Below are 15,986 nucleotides of genomic sequence, written 5' to 3'. Positions count from 1 at the left end.
CCCTTTTCTTTGACCAAATTAGAGGAGAGGAGGGTGGGGAGAGAAGGGAAAGGGGAGAAGATGGGGGGGGAGCGCCTGCCCTCCCACACCTGAGCAGATGAAAACACCCCTGTCACCTCCAGGCACGCTCCAGAAGGAGTTTGCAGTGTTTCCGTGGGCAGAAATAATATTCGTGGCAGTACTTAGCTGGGTTAAAAAAAAAGTTTCAGGGCAAAGAAATGCTGCTGCCATAGGGTGTGGAGGGACTGACAGTCAGGAGCAAGGAGGAACATTGTTCCCTTGTGGTGATAAATAATAAATATTTGTGCAGGGTGCAAGTACAGGAGGGATTTGCTACCCCCATGGATGGGTCCAGGCACTGGACCGGGTGGACAAATGGTCTCTGTTCCAGTATGGCAACTCCTATTTTTCTGTGAAAATACAGATTTCATGGTGCAAGATCAGTTCTGTCAGATTAAATCAAAATGCAATAATCACTGAGCAATTGCCATCTGATATCTAAATACCCCCACCAGCCTTATCCTACTATTAATTTTAAAATAGACACCTCAGAGAAGGAGGATTTTTTTTTTTTTTTCCCAGGGAGAGGAATAAAAATCCTCTGAAGTGATAAAAATTAATCTCAATTCATGTTAGTTTCAGTGACAGCGATTGTACCAGGCACACAGGCTGTCCAGTGGTATTTCTGGGATGAATTCTGCATCTTAAAATAAGACAGAGAAGCCTGAGAGATGTTGTTTTGTAGGAAGAATTCCAACCACCCCCCCCCCCCCCCCCCCCCACCTTCTCCAAAAAAATCATCTTCCACTGCAACTTCTGGGCAGAGAGGCCACAGGAACCGCTGTGCCTTTAAGACCAGATGCAACCTGCAAATCAAAAGGGCACAGCATTCACCCATGTCATTGTCCCCTGAAAGATCAAAACCTCATTATATACTTGGTGGAATATCTGTTCTTTTAAAGGAGTTTACATATTTCTCCTCTTTCTTTTTTATTTTTTTTTTCTCTGACAGCCCCCACCACTTCCCCTTTTCTCCATCTATTCTTATCACTTTCGAATTACAGAGATCTATTTTCAGATGAACGTGCTGAACAAAAACCTTCATCTGGGTATTTTTTTCCCCCTCTCCTCTCTCTTCCCCCCCCCCCACCCCTTTTACTTTTTTTTTTTTTATTTCCCAACATGGCGGTACGTGCTTATGCCCGCTATCTGCATAAGTCTTTTGTGTATTGCTAATGGAGTGCTGGAATTGTGGCAGCTCTGAGCAGGGAATACATGTGAGCAACAATATGCTGACAGACCCCTCGGTGGAATCTAATCTGTTCCAGCTCATGCACTCCTCAGAAACTATTTAACTTTCATTAAACTGTGTTTGATATCAGCTAAATAGAATGCATACGGCACCAATATAGCTCATATGGTCTCATTCATTCGATCACAGCAGTGCTTTTTTCTTATATTTTCCCCCCACTTGTGTCAGTACCCGGTATAGCTGGGTAAATAGGAGACCTTTGAAGATATAGTTAGTACTCAGATTTCTTTATTCTTTTGTGCTGGTTTCTTAGTGTTGAAACAGTGATTCATGTATGTCTCAGACAGCCTCCATTAATTTCATGTAATGTAGCTTTTATCTCGTAGCTGGGACAACTATCTCCAGCGCTGTCTCCCTATAGCATCTCTCGCGCTGCAGCCCCTCCGCCTTCCCACCCCCCCATCCCCAGCGCCCCTTTTTCTCTCACCGGCAGCTCATTTCTGGAGAATTTACTTTTGTTTTCTTACGTTGGGAGGGTGGTGTTGGGGGGGGTGGAAATAAATAAAAGAGGGCTAAGATTGCAGAGGAGAAGTAAGGTAAAGATCTCTCCGTCCGCGTGGATGTCTTTATGTCTCGCGGAGGGAGGAAAAAAAGGCAGGAGGAGCAGGGAAGGGAGGGCTTTGTGGGGAGTGGGCTAAAATATCTTTCGTGGCAGCGGCTGGATAACAGTTTTTTTAACCTATTCACAGCACACTAATTTGATTATGAATGCAGCACAGTAGGAGCATGCAGTTTCTGGGGAGCGGGAGGAGGGGGCGACGGGCACTGGATTTACAAGCCGAGGCTGTTCAAAAGTTTGAACGGTCAAATGCGCCTTAAAAAAAAAAAAAAAATTAAAAAAAATTATCAAGACCCAATTCTCCCTCCAACGGTCATGAACCTCCCAAAATTTTTTAAAAATCCCCAACACCAAAGCAGCCAGCCCTTCCAACCAAAGACAGCTACAGTGAGTATGTTACTACCACAAATAAATATTGTGAGTCCATTTGTAAATAAAAAGAGAAAAAAAGCTGTTTCGCTTCTTTTTTTCCTCCCCCCCCCTTTTTTTTTTTTTTTGCCTCTTGAACGATCCAAATGCATTAAAGACTTCATCACCTTACAAGGAGGATAGAAGAGGGAAAGCAACATCAACTTGATTGGGAAAAGTGAAAGCGATTACCTTACACTTTCTTTCAAGATATTTTCCAATTACGTTTTATTAAGTCCAAAGGAATAATCATAATTTTTTTTATATATTGCTTAAGAGAAACAACATGGGGTCCTTTGGTAGAGGGAACCCAATTATTTGGGATATTATTTTGCGAAACCTTTTCATTTTATTAGTATACCAGAGGGTTTTCACATTTGCCAGGCTAAATCCTAACTATTATTACTTTTTGGGAAGAAGTGTCTCACTGGGGCAATTAATTCTGTACATTAACACCGGTCACTTCTGTGTCGCACGTTTTAAACCGGAGAAGGAACGCAAGCTCCTCGCGCGATTTATCATCCAGTTCATAACGGGGTCACCGACGCCAGCCCAGGTAATACAAAATGAGCTTTTTTTTTAGAAGAAATTTTGCTGTGCAGCAACTTTGCAAAGTCCCCGGCTGCACCGAGTCTGCCGGCGCTCTGAGCGCAAGCCCTGGGTCTCCAGGCAGCGTTACAGCAGCGGCTGCCAAAGGGAGAGCACAAACATGCCCTATCTCTGCTCCCTGGAAATCAAATCCTACTGCAGCGACTTCGCTCCCGAGCCCGCAGAGGCTGTGCAGGGAAGGGCTCACTGCTAGCCAGCCAAAGGGCTGATCCAAAAATTATGGAGAGAAGCTTATTGACATTTTTAGTGTACGTTATTAATCTTATTAATAGCGTTAACAAAGGCTAATTGAAAATGCATCATCTGTAATCACGTCAGTCTCCGGTTTAGGGCATTTTTTGTCAAAGTAAACCAGAGAGGAGTACTTCACACTCTGCTGTTGTTTGCCCCTAGTTTTGGGGAGGCAGGAAGGAGGACGGGATGATTTCACTCAGCTCCACACAGCCCCGGGTCAGAGGCAGTGAAATTAACAGCTGTGGTTTCCGCCACCACGAGCCCAGAGATAAAACCAGCTTTAGGCTTAGTACTGCAGGGTCAGCACGCACAGGGCCAGGGGTGGCAGAGGCAATGCTTGCCCCCTTTCTGTTGCAGCCAACACAGGACCCTGGTCCTGGCATCTCTGCTATAGGTACCAGCAACAGGCATTGCCTGTCCTGATGCTTTTCCATTCCAAAAAACAGGACGTGAGGAAAATATTTTTGTAGGACAAAGGCACAAGCGGGAGCATGGGGAGCAAAGATGTTTCACTCTCCAATAAGTAATAGGAAAACCCAAAGAACAGCTTTTGCACCTCCTGCTGTGGTACAACAAGCACTGTGAAGCTTCTCCCAAATGGATGGTACCAGTACAATCCCACAGCCACACACAGCCCAAGTGGCCACTGAAAGACTCGTCTGCAGAGAACCCTCAGCTAACCAGGAAGAAAAGTGCCACCAGTGTCATTGCAGCATCTCCCCACTTGCCCTGTTGCAAGGACACCTCAAAATAATGTCGCATTTCCAAATTAGAGGCAGCACCGCCCTGACCTGTGCTGTAGCCACCCTGCAGGGCTCTGGGCACCCTGGGCATCTCCACAGCACAGGGAAGGGTGTTTGGTATGGATTGTTCCCCAGCACAGGGAAAGGCGTTTGGTATGGATTATCCCCGGCTCTGCTAGCCCAGGAGCTGCGCCACAGCTAGGGCACTGAGAGCCACAGTGTAGCTCCTTCTTCGGATGCTCCACGTTATTTTTCCTCTGTTTTTTCTATATTTATTATATCTGGGGAAGCGCCACCGATCCCCCGGCACAAAGTGACAGCTTTCACATCATGGAAATTCAAGGTCTTAGCAAAACCCACAAGCTACTACCACGTCCCCAGACCCCTCCCCAGGACAGGGGCAATGACAGCACTGGCCACAACCATGCTTTGCAACCCAGAAGAGTTCATGTCTCAAAGCCAAAACAGAGCATGCAGCAATGCATTAGCCCCCTCACATTCATTTTTAAAAAAAAATATTTTAAGTTTTCTACAACATCCATGCTCCTGTGCACTGCTGCCAACAACAAACAGAAGGATGGGAGAAGAGCTAAGGCTGGAGCGGCAGGGAATCACTGGAGAACAGCCGCAGGTAGAGCTGAGAGAGGCATCTCTGATTCATAATCTCCGCTCAGCACTTCTCCTGTGCTCTAATGAAAACCGTGGCATATTGGTCGCTCTCGCTGCCAAGTGATATGGCCATGCCCTCTCCACAGTATCCAGCTACAAACACGCTTGATGGGCACTCTCCAGGGGGACTGCCTGTGCTGGTTTTACATTGCTAACATATGTAGGTACACCTGAAAGCTGCAGCCTGCCACTCCTCGTGGACCTCGCTGGGGTACCTTTGCTCTTTTGCCACCAAGGGTTAATTTTCTAATGGCTGCTTTGCTGCTGAAGCTGGCCAAGTTTTTCATCGCCTGCAGAGCACCACAAGCTGTGATTTGGAGCCAGAAAACACCATTAATTTTCTAAATAGGAAGGATCACATATGTAAACTGTCTGGGTCTATAACCAGTTGGGCAGGTAGAAGGCAAAGAGAAGGAAAGAGGATTTTCTTCTTTTTTTTTTAACACCAAAGCAAAATAAACCCAAGGCTGCTGGCTGCATTGAAGTTTCTTGGCAAAGCTGGGCTCCCTCTTGCCTTCCCCCCATGCCCCCACCAACCACACACTCTCGGCATCACCCATGGCAGTGCTCATTTTTACTGGAAAAGGTCAGCTGGATGATTTATTGAACAGTTATTGAAGCTTTTTTTACATTAGGCTGTATGGAAAAGTTACTGGAAAATTTAAGGAACTGGCTTGTGATTTGTATCAGAACCAGGCCGACAGTCTTCCCACACCAGCACGGCCTAATCCCGCCCCGTGAGCGCCACTGCCAGCTCGCGCTTGTGCCAGCAGAGGTGGCAGATGTCCTTGGAATTCAGCTGGGGCAGAGGGCGGCAACAGTGGGGTCTGGGGTTTGCTCCCCACATCACCCTCCCCCCAAACACCCACAGGAGCCGCTGCCACAGGAATGCCTGGTTTCTTTCAGCCGGGAGCAACTTTCTGGTGATGCAGAAGGAAGAGATGAAGCTCCAGGGGCTCTCCTGGTCTAGGCACAGCCGCCCACATCCCCTCCGGCCACTGGCCATACCTCAATTTCTCTGTGTACAAGCTGATGTGCAGATACTGACCACAGAGGGGTGCTCTGGGTCTTAATTAATTAATTAACACCTTACACAAGGCACTTGGAAAGTCTTTGGTGGAGGGGACTACCAAAGTCCATATTATGAAGTGACTTAAGAGGCAAAAAAAAAAAAAAAATCATTTATTTCCAGGTCTTTCATACAGCACTTGGCACTGTGCAATTCAGCTTTCCAGCTTTTTCGTGTTTCTCCACAAATACTTTGGAGCTGCCTTTTCCACCCCTTGTGAGCTGAGAAGGGCAGGACCAAGGGCTCCCGCGGCAGGAAACCACCACACTCAGACCCAGCACCACCCAAATCAGAGGGGACACCCCAGCTCCCCAGAGCAGAACAAACCCTCAAGCTGAGGACCAGGGTAGAAGAATTAATTTTTTTCCAAGTCACTCAATGCAGCAAAGACACAAGGAAACATGGGGCTTTTTCCCTTTCAGGTGCTGTGTAAATACCGAGGCAATCATAGGCTGCTTGCAGCTGTGATTGCACCGTGACCTCCCAAGGCCTGATCCTGCACTTATTCCCCACTGCAGCAGTCATCCCAAGCAGATGCAGGAACCATGGCAGGATCAGGTCCTTAATTAGTTCAATATTCTCCCCCCACCCTCTGCCTTTTACCACTTTCCCTCCCAAGGAAGAGTATTATTCATTAAGGGCTGAGCAGAGCCCACCAGAGCTCATTTTAGTTGAGCTCTCCCTATGATCTTCCCAAGCCTTTAGCGGGGAGCGAGCCTTGGACTCTCTTTCATGGGCTGCATTGTGACCTGGCTTCAAAGTGTGCAAAGAGGTTCCATGGCTCCCTTTGTGCAGCACAGTCTCTTAATTGCACTTTTAAACACAGTGTAATTTTTGTAATTAACATTATGGTTTCAGAGGGCAGAGAAGCCTGCACTATGCTAATTACAAACTGGAGTAGTCGGAGTAGAAATCCAAGGCTCCGGTTGCTGGGGCCGAATGCAGTTTTTATGAAGGATTTCAAAGCTCCTCCGTGGGCTCTGTGTTCTGAGTTATCATTAGCATTTGATAACATAAAGAATTTTTATAACATGTGACAGATTTCGATGTGAAGATTTCACCTGATAACTGGAAAATTTACATAAAGATCTTCATTAGCTCTCTGCTCACATTACTGTGAGCGGAAGAACTACAGCACGCTGTCTCCCTGCAAGATGGGGCTGGGGAGCTGAAGAATTTGTGCTTTATAATAAAATTTATAGTACATTACGAGAGGAGGTTATAATAATCCTCCATGATGTTGCGAATCGGAGCAATTCAAAAAGTGGAAGAGAGCGCGAGGGGTGACAGGAAGGGATATTTCAGGATTGCCATGCAGCAGAGGCCGCCAGCTGCAGCAAAAGCCATAAAACATCCCAGAGCAGCTGCTCAAACCCCCCCCCAGGTGCCCAAGCACAGGCCAGGACCCATCCAGGCTCAATCCCATGGCCATCGCAACAGTTTGGGGTGGCCTTTTGGATAGTGCAAATGAGGGTTTACCGTCACTCCTGGTGCCTCTCCACTTGCTGTGGGGCAGAGGGCAGCCGTATCTCTGTGGGAAGCATTGCTCTCCACGAGGAATATTCCCTTTGCTACAATGGATACAGTGCCTCCCATCATCACAAAATTCACACCACCCAGAAACCGTCAGTAAGAGTTGATCAGTGTCCCTTCTCTCTTACAATCATAACGTCCCATGGCTTCTCCTGGGACAACGCAGTATTTCCCAGGCATCTGCAGTGCCTCAAGACCTTTCTATTGCCTGCTGAAGGCTGCCCGGCTGCATCCTGTTGACATTTAATTTTCTAAATATTTCGTATTTAATATAACCTTCAGTAAATAACTGAAATTGCTCACCAGCACAGTGACACCCACAGAGCTGCTCCATGGCACACTCCTGCCACACTGAACCAGCCGGGGATACCTCAGACAGGGATCTGAGCAATGGACAGACCTCAACAAACTCATCACACTGACCTCAGACTACCAGGGCTTCCTCAGAGTCTTTTATGCCATCAGTACCTGTTTGCTGAATTTCTTCTCAGGCTAAAAAGCCTCCCCAGCACATTCAGCCTTCAGTAGAATAAACTCTCTTGCTCTTCCCACAGGAAAACCAAGCACTATCACCAGCTGGTTCACAAGCCTCACTCCAAGTCTCCAGTGGGACCATTAAAGCCACGGGGTGTCTCCAGCAAGCCTCCTTACCTCTGTTCCGTGTGCAAGAGCCACATCGGGATTTCCAGAGTTGCCTCTGCAATGGAATCTCCCTTTCCTCTACTTGTGCAAGCCCAGTGGTTGGAAGCAACCTTAGATCAATGATCAAACTTCTGTAGTAGATGGCTTTTATTTTTACAAAATATTTGCTTCCAGCAGAGTATATCTTAATTTACGGATGCAGAAATCTGTCATTAAGCTTTGACCCAGCTTCATGGCATTGTCAAATGCAATAACGTATCTTTTAATAGTTTTATATCAAGTAAGGACATAACATATCATTAGTTTAAATGTATTTGCAAGCAATTACCCCCACCAGGATATTTGTGAATGCTCATGCAAAATTGATGAAATTCTGACATGCTTAAACATTGTTCATTTAGCTCTATTCCTTATGTATAGAAAAAACAGAATAAATAATTCTGCTGCCACTTGCAAACTACTGCTCGGCATTTTCATTCTCTTCGTGGCTTCTGTCCTGCCTTTAAACTATAGCCCTTGGTGATCGTTTGGAAAAACAGTTTCATATATGTTTAATTTTAAATAGATGTACTAGATTATTCATTCCTCTTATTATTGTTCAATGCAGTAATTTAAACATGGACTAGATTTAGTGCGTGTCAGCTGCCTTTCTTTTACAAAATGGGATAAATTATTAAATGAGTAGAGGTTGTTTGACAACGGGTTTTCCAGTACTTCACAAAAGAAAGACCTTTGACATTCAGCTGTCTTTTGCAAAGAATAAAGAGCAAATCAATTAAGCCTCTATCCTGTGGTTCAAGAACACACTGTTATGGCACATTCTTGCTTACCTCTAAGTTGACTTGGGAAGACGCAACCCATCTCCGTCGTACCATGAGGTAAATTATTGATTTCATCGTCAGGTTGCCTCGCAAGCTGCACCCAAGGACCTTCAACAGAGCCATTCCTACAACACCTCTACTCATTCCCAGACCTACAGAAAATTCCTATCAGCCTCTGGCAACATTTGCCACCCACTTGGAAGATGTGTTTATTTTTGGCTGCTTCTTGCAGGGGCTCTGACTTTCTAAGAAATGTCTTCATCGACAATGGTCAGGAACTTTTGTGTTTAGAACTCCTATGAGAGAAGACATCCAAGGAGGTGGAAGGGACATCAGGTGTGAGGTGATCAAAGCTAATTTTATAACATTTTTTGGCTCTGTAGAAACCAAAAGCGAAAGGTTTTTTCTCTGCCAGAATTAAGATTTTTATAATTTCACTGAGTGCTATAGATCATCCCTCACGTTTTTTCATTGTGTTTTTCCACTTCCAAATGACACAAACATTTTACAAGCTAAGGGCTTATCCAGAACAGAAATGTAAATCACTGGAAGTACACTTGGAAAAAGAATACCCAGCTTGGGAGTCTCCCAAGCCCCTTCCTCACCTGTGAAGGATGCTTCCCTGCTATCTTTAGGCCAGAACTTCATTCACTCAAGTTTCTACCATCCCAAGTGACGGGATTTGCATTAGCTCCCCTGGGGCACTGCTCCTGCCAGGAAGCTCTCTGTACTACTCAGCTCCAGCTTTCTATTTCTCCCTTTTCCCTCCAGGACTGGAGCCTTTTGAGCAGCATGACAGCTCACAGGAGGTCTTTGGGCCTGAGGACTGCCCCAAGGCCACCTGCACAGAGAGGTATCGGGGCTGTAAGTGCCACCATACAAGAGGGAGATAAGCATATTTTTGAACCAATGATTAACCTAGAAATTAAAAAAATATAAAATCTAAAGTTATGTCTTCCCATAAATCTTGCCTGGACTGCAATATTTTTTCCTCACAGCAGAACGATGAAGACAATAGATGTGGGGTTTGTACCTGCATTTTCTCTTGCAGGGAGCTTGTGCACACCCTGCCCAGGAAGCTCTCAAGGAATTTTACAAACTCCCGCAATCTCACTTTAGAGCATTGCTTCCTGAGAAAAGGTTAAATGAGGTTTAAGTGCAACGTAATAAACCTTCACTGTTCATAAAGTTGTGTGATAAATGCGTGTGTGGTTACTCTGGATAAAAGCACCGAGGTCAGCAGGCAAAGCTGGAAAGCAGCAGTCCCACGGAGCCAGATCCTAGCACAGGGCAGCCCATCCATCAGCAGGGCAGGATGTTCCAGCCCCTTCACAAGCAGCTCACCCCGAGCTGGGATAACTCCTCACCCACCACAGACACGCCACTTGCACAAAATAAGAAACTTTTGTCATTTTCCAAAGGAGTACAGCACTGATTGCCGCACAGGTGAGCAGAATGGTGCTTCAACTATTATTGTTCTTTTAAAGTGAAACTCTGATTGCTTGGGCATCCCAGTTTTATCGGGCTCATTTTAGTTTCCCTACATATATTTGAATAATATGTCCTTTGCCAGCAATAAAAAAATTGTCATATACCCCTCACCGCAAGCAGTAGTTTATATAAACATAGCACTGTCCTGATGAGTTCAGATATGAACCTCTTTGTTCATAGAATTTCTCCACATTTTGCTATCTTTATGATTTAGAAAAGGAACCAAGGGGGAAAGAGCCTGTGAGGAGCTATTGTGCCTGCAGACTTGATTCATCAGGTAGGGATGTGGCCACAGAATAATGACCTTGTTGAAAATAATAATAAAAATAGTAGTAAAACAGTATGAACTTCCATTGTAGTCCCCTCACTTCAGGAGGCTCAGTAGCATGGCAATTTTAGGCCTGAGGGGCCTTTTGACCAGGGTGGTCAAAACCCCTCTTCACCAGCATTACAAGAGTGCTGAGCTGCTTCTGCGTGTGAGTGCAACCACCAAGGGCCCTGGAAAGAGCAGGACAAGGACAGGTACCCTTGGTGACACACAGGACAAGAGACTCATGAGCAGCACAGCAGTCGAGGTTCATCCTCTGCAGCACAGGGACACTGGAGAGACCATGTTGGTCTGAAGAAGGAGTAAAGTCTCAAAGAGAATAGAGTAAGTGGGAGAAAGATTTCCATCCTCAATTATGCCAAGCCCAGACAATCCAGCTGGCGAGTGCAAAGAAGGATCTCCCCCGTGGGACATCTATACAATAAGGGCTTTACATCAGCGGCGCACTAAGAGACAATATTACTCCAAGGAAAAAGAAAAACAGAATGAGAGTTGTTTTTAAGAGGTTTCTTCAGGGCCTGTATCCTCCAGCCACCACATGGCCACGGTGCACAAAAGCCATGAGATGTCATGGAGTGGAAGATCAGCCACATTCAAGAGGGTCACTTCCTTCCCCCCACCTCATTGCCAGAGGCGTGGGGCAAACAAACCCCAAACCCAACACTTCATACAACAATACTCTGTTGGAAGCAGAGGTGTTCCACCAGCCAGGCACTTGCTATTGTGAGGGCACAGCTATAAATGGTGTTTTTTACAACAATTTCCTCCAAATTGGATTTTCATCATGATCAGAGAGCCATTTACTGGAAGCAATTGCTAATTACACACATGTGCCCTGTAGGGAGGATGTACAGCAAAACGAGCATCTTGGAGGGAATTTCTCGCACGTCGTACCTCCCACAGTTTTACCCGTGGACATTTTCCAACAGGGCAGGCTCAAAAGTTCTTCATCTGACTTCAGCAAGAGTTTTGGCTCAGCACAGTCCTGTGAGAGTCTGCTGTATATGTTTTGGCCAATTAGAAAACAAAACATGAAAACAAATACTGCCTGAATCACTTTGACAATCCCACAGGGCACCTTGTCTGTCCTGCTGACAACTACAATATTTTTCTTTAGTCTATTCCCACTGTGGTTTTCACTGGCCAGCGTGGCATGGCTTTCCTAGATCTCTCAGGAGACCAGTCCACAGACCACTAGCCTGTATTATTTTTTCCATGGCTTGAAGTTTTCCTTAGCTCAGTTTCATCCCATTACTCTTTCCACTTAAAACATCCCAGATAATTCTCCTTATGCATACACCAGCAGCTTTCCTGTCTATCCAAACTCCTTACAGGAGATAGCTCAAATTTTTTTTGCTCCTAAAGAAGCCAAGCAGCCACGTCTGCTGAGGATGGATTTCACCATCCATGGCAAGGAGCTGTCTGGAGATATTTACTTCCAATGTCAGATCCTACATTCATGGCTGAGTGAGGCTCTCACATTGCAAAGGAGACTTAGTCTAAGCCCAGCTTTGGGTGGAAACTCACCCCGAACCCAGGAGGTTCTGGTTCCTCTCCCCAACACCTTTGTATGTGCACAGAGCACCAACATTTTTGGGTTACACATCTAAATAAAATTATGATTATTTCCTCTTTCACATATGACAAAACAAAACAAATGACCCTGATAACTCCAGCATCTCACCATTGGACCTGCAGGAACTGCCTCTGAGAACCATAAATCCTTTCATGGATTTATGGCCACACAGTTACCTTGATATCCAAATAAACCCACCTGGATGAAAACTGGGGAGTCAAATTTATTCCTGGAGCAACTCCGCTGAAGGCCCTGGAGTTACTCCAGAGATTAATTTGAAGGCGTGTCCATAGCACAGACCAGTTATGTTGTGTTCCTGGCTGCAGTTAAGAGCTACAGAGTGTCCTGGACTTCAGAGCATGGGATTTTCCCTTTTCAGCTGCATGGGATTCTTTCAATACAGGAATAATGGGGAGAGCAGTGAAAGACCTTGTTTTGTTTAGAGATTTGGGGAGCTAGGCAAAAGCTGGTCAAAGCAGCTGGGATAAAACATTCTCCATCAGGAAACGCCATTTTGTTGGATAGGAACTTGATGCAGGAGCCAGCTTGTTCTGATAGGATTTCTTTAAGAACAAAAATTGAATCACGGTGTTTTGGTGAGAATAAACCCCAAAATTAAATTTCATAGGAATACATCAAGTAAATTATTCATTGCCAAAGAAAAAGTTGTTCTGAACTGTTACTTTGCATTATATCCCTAATTATAAAAGAAATACTGAAATGGAATGAAACCTTTTGATTTATTGAACCAGAACATTCTGACTAATTCAAAAGAACACAAGAAATGTGTTTTTTACAGACAATTTCAAACTTTGTGTCCGTTGTTCCAATTCCGAATCTCTGTGATCTGAAATCACAGATTTCCCCATTAAATGGAAATAGGATGCATGAGAAAACCCAGCAGTTTGCACAAAACTGGTGCTAACATTACATGTAAGCTCCTCACACTCCCAGAGCTCACTGCCCACCCAGCATAGCCACAAGATACCACACATCCCCACCCCTGTAATTGCCTGTAGTGGGGAGGAAAAGCAGTCACCAGGCTATCGAGTGGTTAACTACACAACTGTTACCGAATGGTCCTCATTTGCATGATTTTAATAATAATGAGCAAAACCAAACAGTTAAGTTGCACTTTCTACCTCAGCAAAACCAAGCTATAATTGTGTAGAGAATAATTTTATGGGTGAAGTGTGCCCTATATTATAAGAGATTAGAATAAAGTGCTCTAATATTCAATGTCTTAGCAGGTGCAGGCACTTACCTGGGCAATTAAAATCTTTTTAATATACAAATCACAGCCAATGAGACTATCAGCACGACAAACTAGATCTTTGAGGACATTCTGTGTTTGTCTAAAATAGATTTTTGTTTGCTAGAAATAATTTCTCTAACTTTTGTTTAAAAGAGCAAATGATAAATGCAGACAAATTGGCAGGAGACTCTTAAAAACAAATCTTATTTCTGTGAAAGCATTCATTATGTCTCTATCTTTGTGTAATACAGGCATTAACGACTTATCTAATACCTCTTTTAAAAAATATTCACATGCAACAATTGATATTGTATTTTAAAATTGTATCTGCTTGGGGATACTGGGCTGGGTTGAATAGAGTTTGGCCTTGAAATAAGAATCTGATCATGGAAAGCATACGAATTTCCTTTAATTGATTGATTCATTAAGTCCATTAAATGCCCTCATTTGTGCCCAGAGCATTCTGTGAACATGAAAAGGTAGGATAGGTGTAATGTTTCCTGTCGGAAAATGCATTTTCCAGTTACTCCTGAGCGATTTCACAACTTTAAAAAAAAAAAAAAAAAAAAAAAAAAAAATTAACTCTGTCACCACCCAGCTCTGCACAAAAAACCACACCGGGTTAGTGTTAACTTGTGAATCTTTGCTACCTTTTAAAAAGCAGGATTTTGCATGCAAATATCAGCCAAAACACTAAAGGACTAACAGCAATTTTCAGGAGCGAAGGCAGAGAAGTGAGGTTTGTCACACAGGCCCACCACTTCTCCCGGCTTCAGTCCAGCCCAGTGAGGCAGTCCCATCCTACAGGAGCAGGGCAGGAGGCACTGGATCACCCACAAACCCACTTCCCAGATTGTCAGAGCCCAGAAAAACAAGCAGGGCAAAGACAACAACTTGATGTTAGCAAAATGAGTGTCCCTTTCTCCTTCTTGCCCGGTGGAAAACAATCCTGGTGGTTTCCCAAGGAGGAAGCAAAGCCTGGCAGCTTCCTCACTCAATTCACACTTCTGCCTGTGCAGAGAGGTGCAAATTGCTACTCCCAGAGCTGCCTCTCCAGGAGAGCTTACCCTAACGGAGGGCAAGCTTTGCTGCACAACCACCCTTTGAGCAAATCCTCTCCTGGAAGGCAGCTTTCATCCAGGGACACTCTCCACCTCAGCTCCACAGCAGGGAGCCTTGGACGCTTGGGTCTGAAGGAATTGCCACAGCTCCAGTATTTGCCGTTATGGGAATATGCCAAGTCTGCTCTGGCTGCACCAGGAGGGATCACAGCCTTTCCCATCTGGGAAACAGGCTGGGGGAGAGAGGTGCTGAGTGCCTGGAAGAAGCTGGAATAATTTAAGGCTGAAGGCAGACTGAGAAATGAGTTGTGTGAAGACCAACAGGGAGGTACTAAACCAACCACAGACCAAGCCAAAGCATGGACAACGTGTGAGATCACCCCGGTGGGAAGTGTCCTGAAGTCCCACAGGGTGCAGAATTACGTCAGTTTACACACACAGAGTGCTCTCAGCAACTGAATGAGTATTTGGCTGGAAATCTGGGCCACTTCAAACATTTTGCAGGTAACCCCAAGTGTCCCAAAGGAGTTGCTCCTCCTTGGAAGGAGCTGTTGGTTTCCAGAGTTTTGTTTTTCAAATAAGCAGAAAATACTCCTCACATAGCTAGTTAAGATAGAAAATCACTTTGCAATATATGAATAAATACAGACTTTCCCACCTCAAGAGAGGTTTCATGACTTGTTAAACCACACACCTCAAAAAAAGTTATGTTTCCAAACTAGGCTTCCCATTCCGGCCTACAGAGAGAGACAGGCAAATGTACTTTGCGTGACCACCTCTGCTATAAACACCAGTGCCCTTCGCCATGCCCCAGGCCTCCAACAGATCTTCCTGTGAGACTGGAAATGAGCAGCTTGGGCCCTTCCTCTGCATCTGGGTGATTTTAAGTTGTTATCACAGCAATGCCCAGATCGGCCATTGATCTCTTGGAGACCCTTCCTGCGGTGAGCAGCAACACTTGCCAGGAGCTCACAGAGAACAAGCTAGAGAAAGCAGCAGCCCACCCTCTTTGCTGAGGGGGTCATTTGGCTGGCCCAAAATCCCCAAAGAGGTTTGCAAGTCCGGATCTCCCCCATCCTTCTATTTTAATGCTTGTGTCATTAACCACAGCACACTTGGCCCCCTTCTTGTTAAACCCTAAACATGGGAAAATCCCTGAAGTTACCAGTGCCTTAAAAAAATAAATAATGCAAGCTCTGAGCCTCTCTGCTTCTGCTGCGGAAACAATTTAAACCCGAGCTTTGGTTCGTACCCAAGCTACTTCTTAAAGAAGCTTAAAGCACTTTAATGTTCAGACATTCTTGCACACCCAGCATCAACATTTTGCCTCGCGGTCTCTTCCAAGTTCGCTGGGAAATACACATCTGCAACTGCTTTACATACTTTTTGCATTCTCATTTCCTAGGCCAAAAGTCTTCCACTATCAAGCCACAAATTAATCTAATTATTTGGATATTTAGGCCTTTTAGGCTCCAGTCAGCAGAGAGTTAGGCATGTGTCTAATATTGCCTCTGCAATGTGACTGCTGGGGGACTATTTAAAGATAAGCACATGCCTAAACACTGCGCTGAATTAAGCCTCAGCATTTTCAGAAGCTGGCTTGAAACAAACTGGGGTTTAAGCATGTAAAGAACTGCCTTGGAATAGAAAACCAGAGGATGGGAAGGTATTTAGCA

The sequence above is a fragment of the Hirundo rustica genome, chromosome 3 (genome assembly GCF_015227805.2).
Source record: "Hirundo rustica isolate bHirRus1 chromosome 3, bHirRus1.pri.v3, whole genome shotgun sequence".
NCBI classification, from domain to species: Eukaryota; Metazoa; Chordata; class Aves; order Passeriformes; family Hirundinidae; genus Hirundo; species Hirundo rustica.
The sequence above is the reverse complement of the archived record's forward strand: the minus strand, read 5'-3'. Positions refer to the sequence as shown.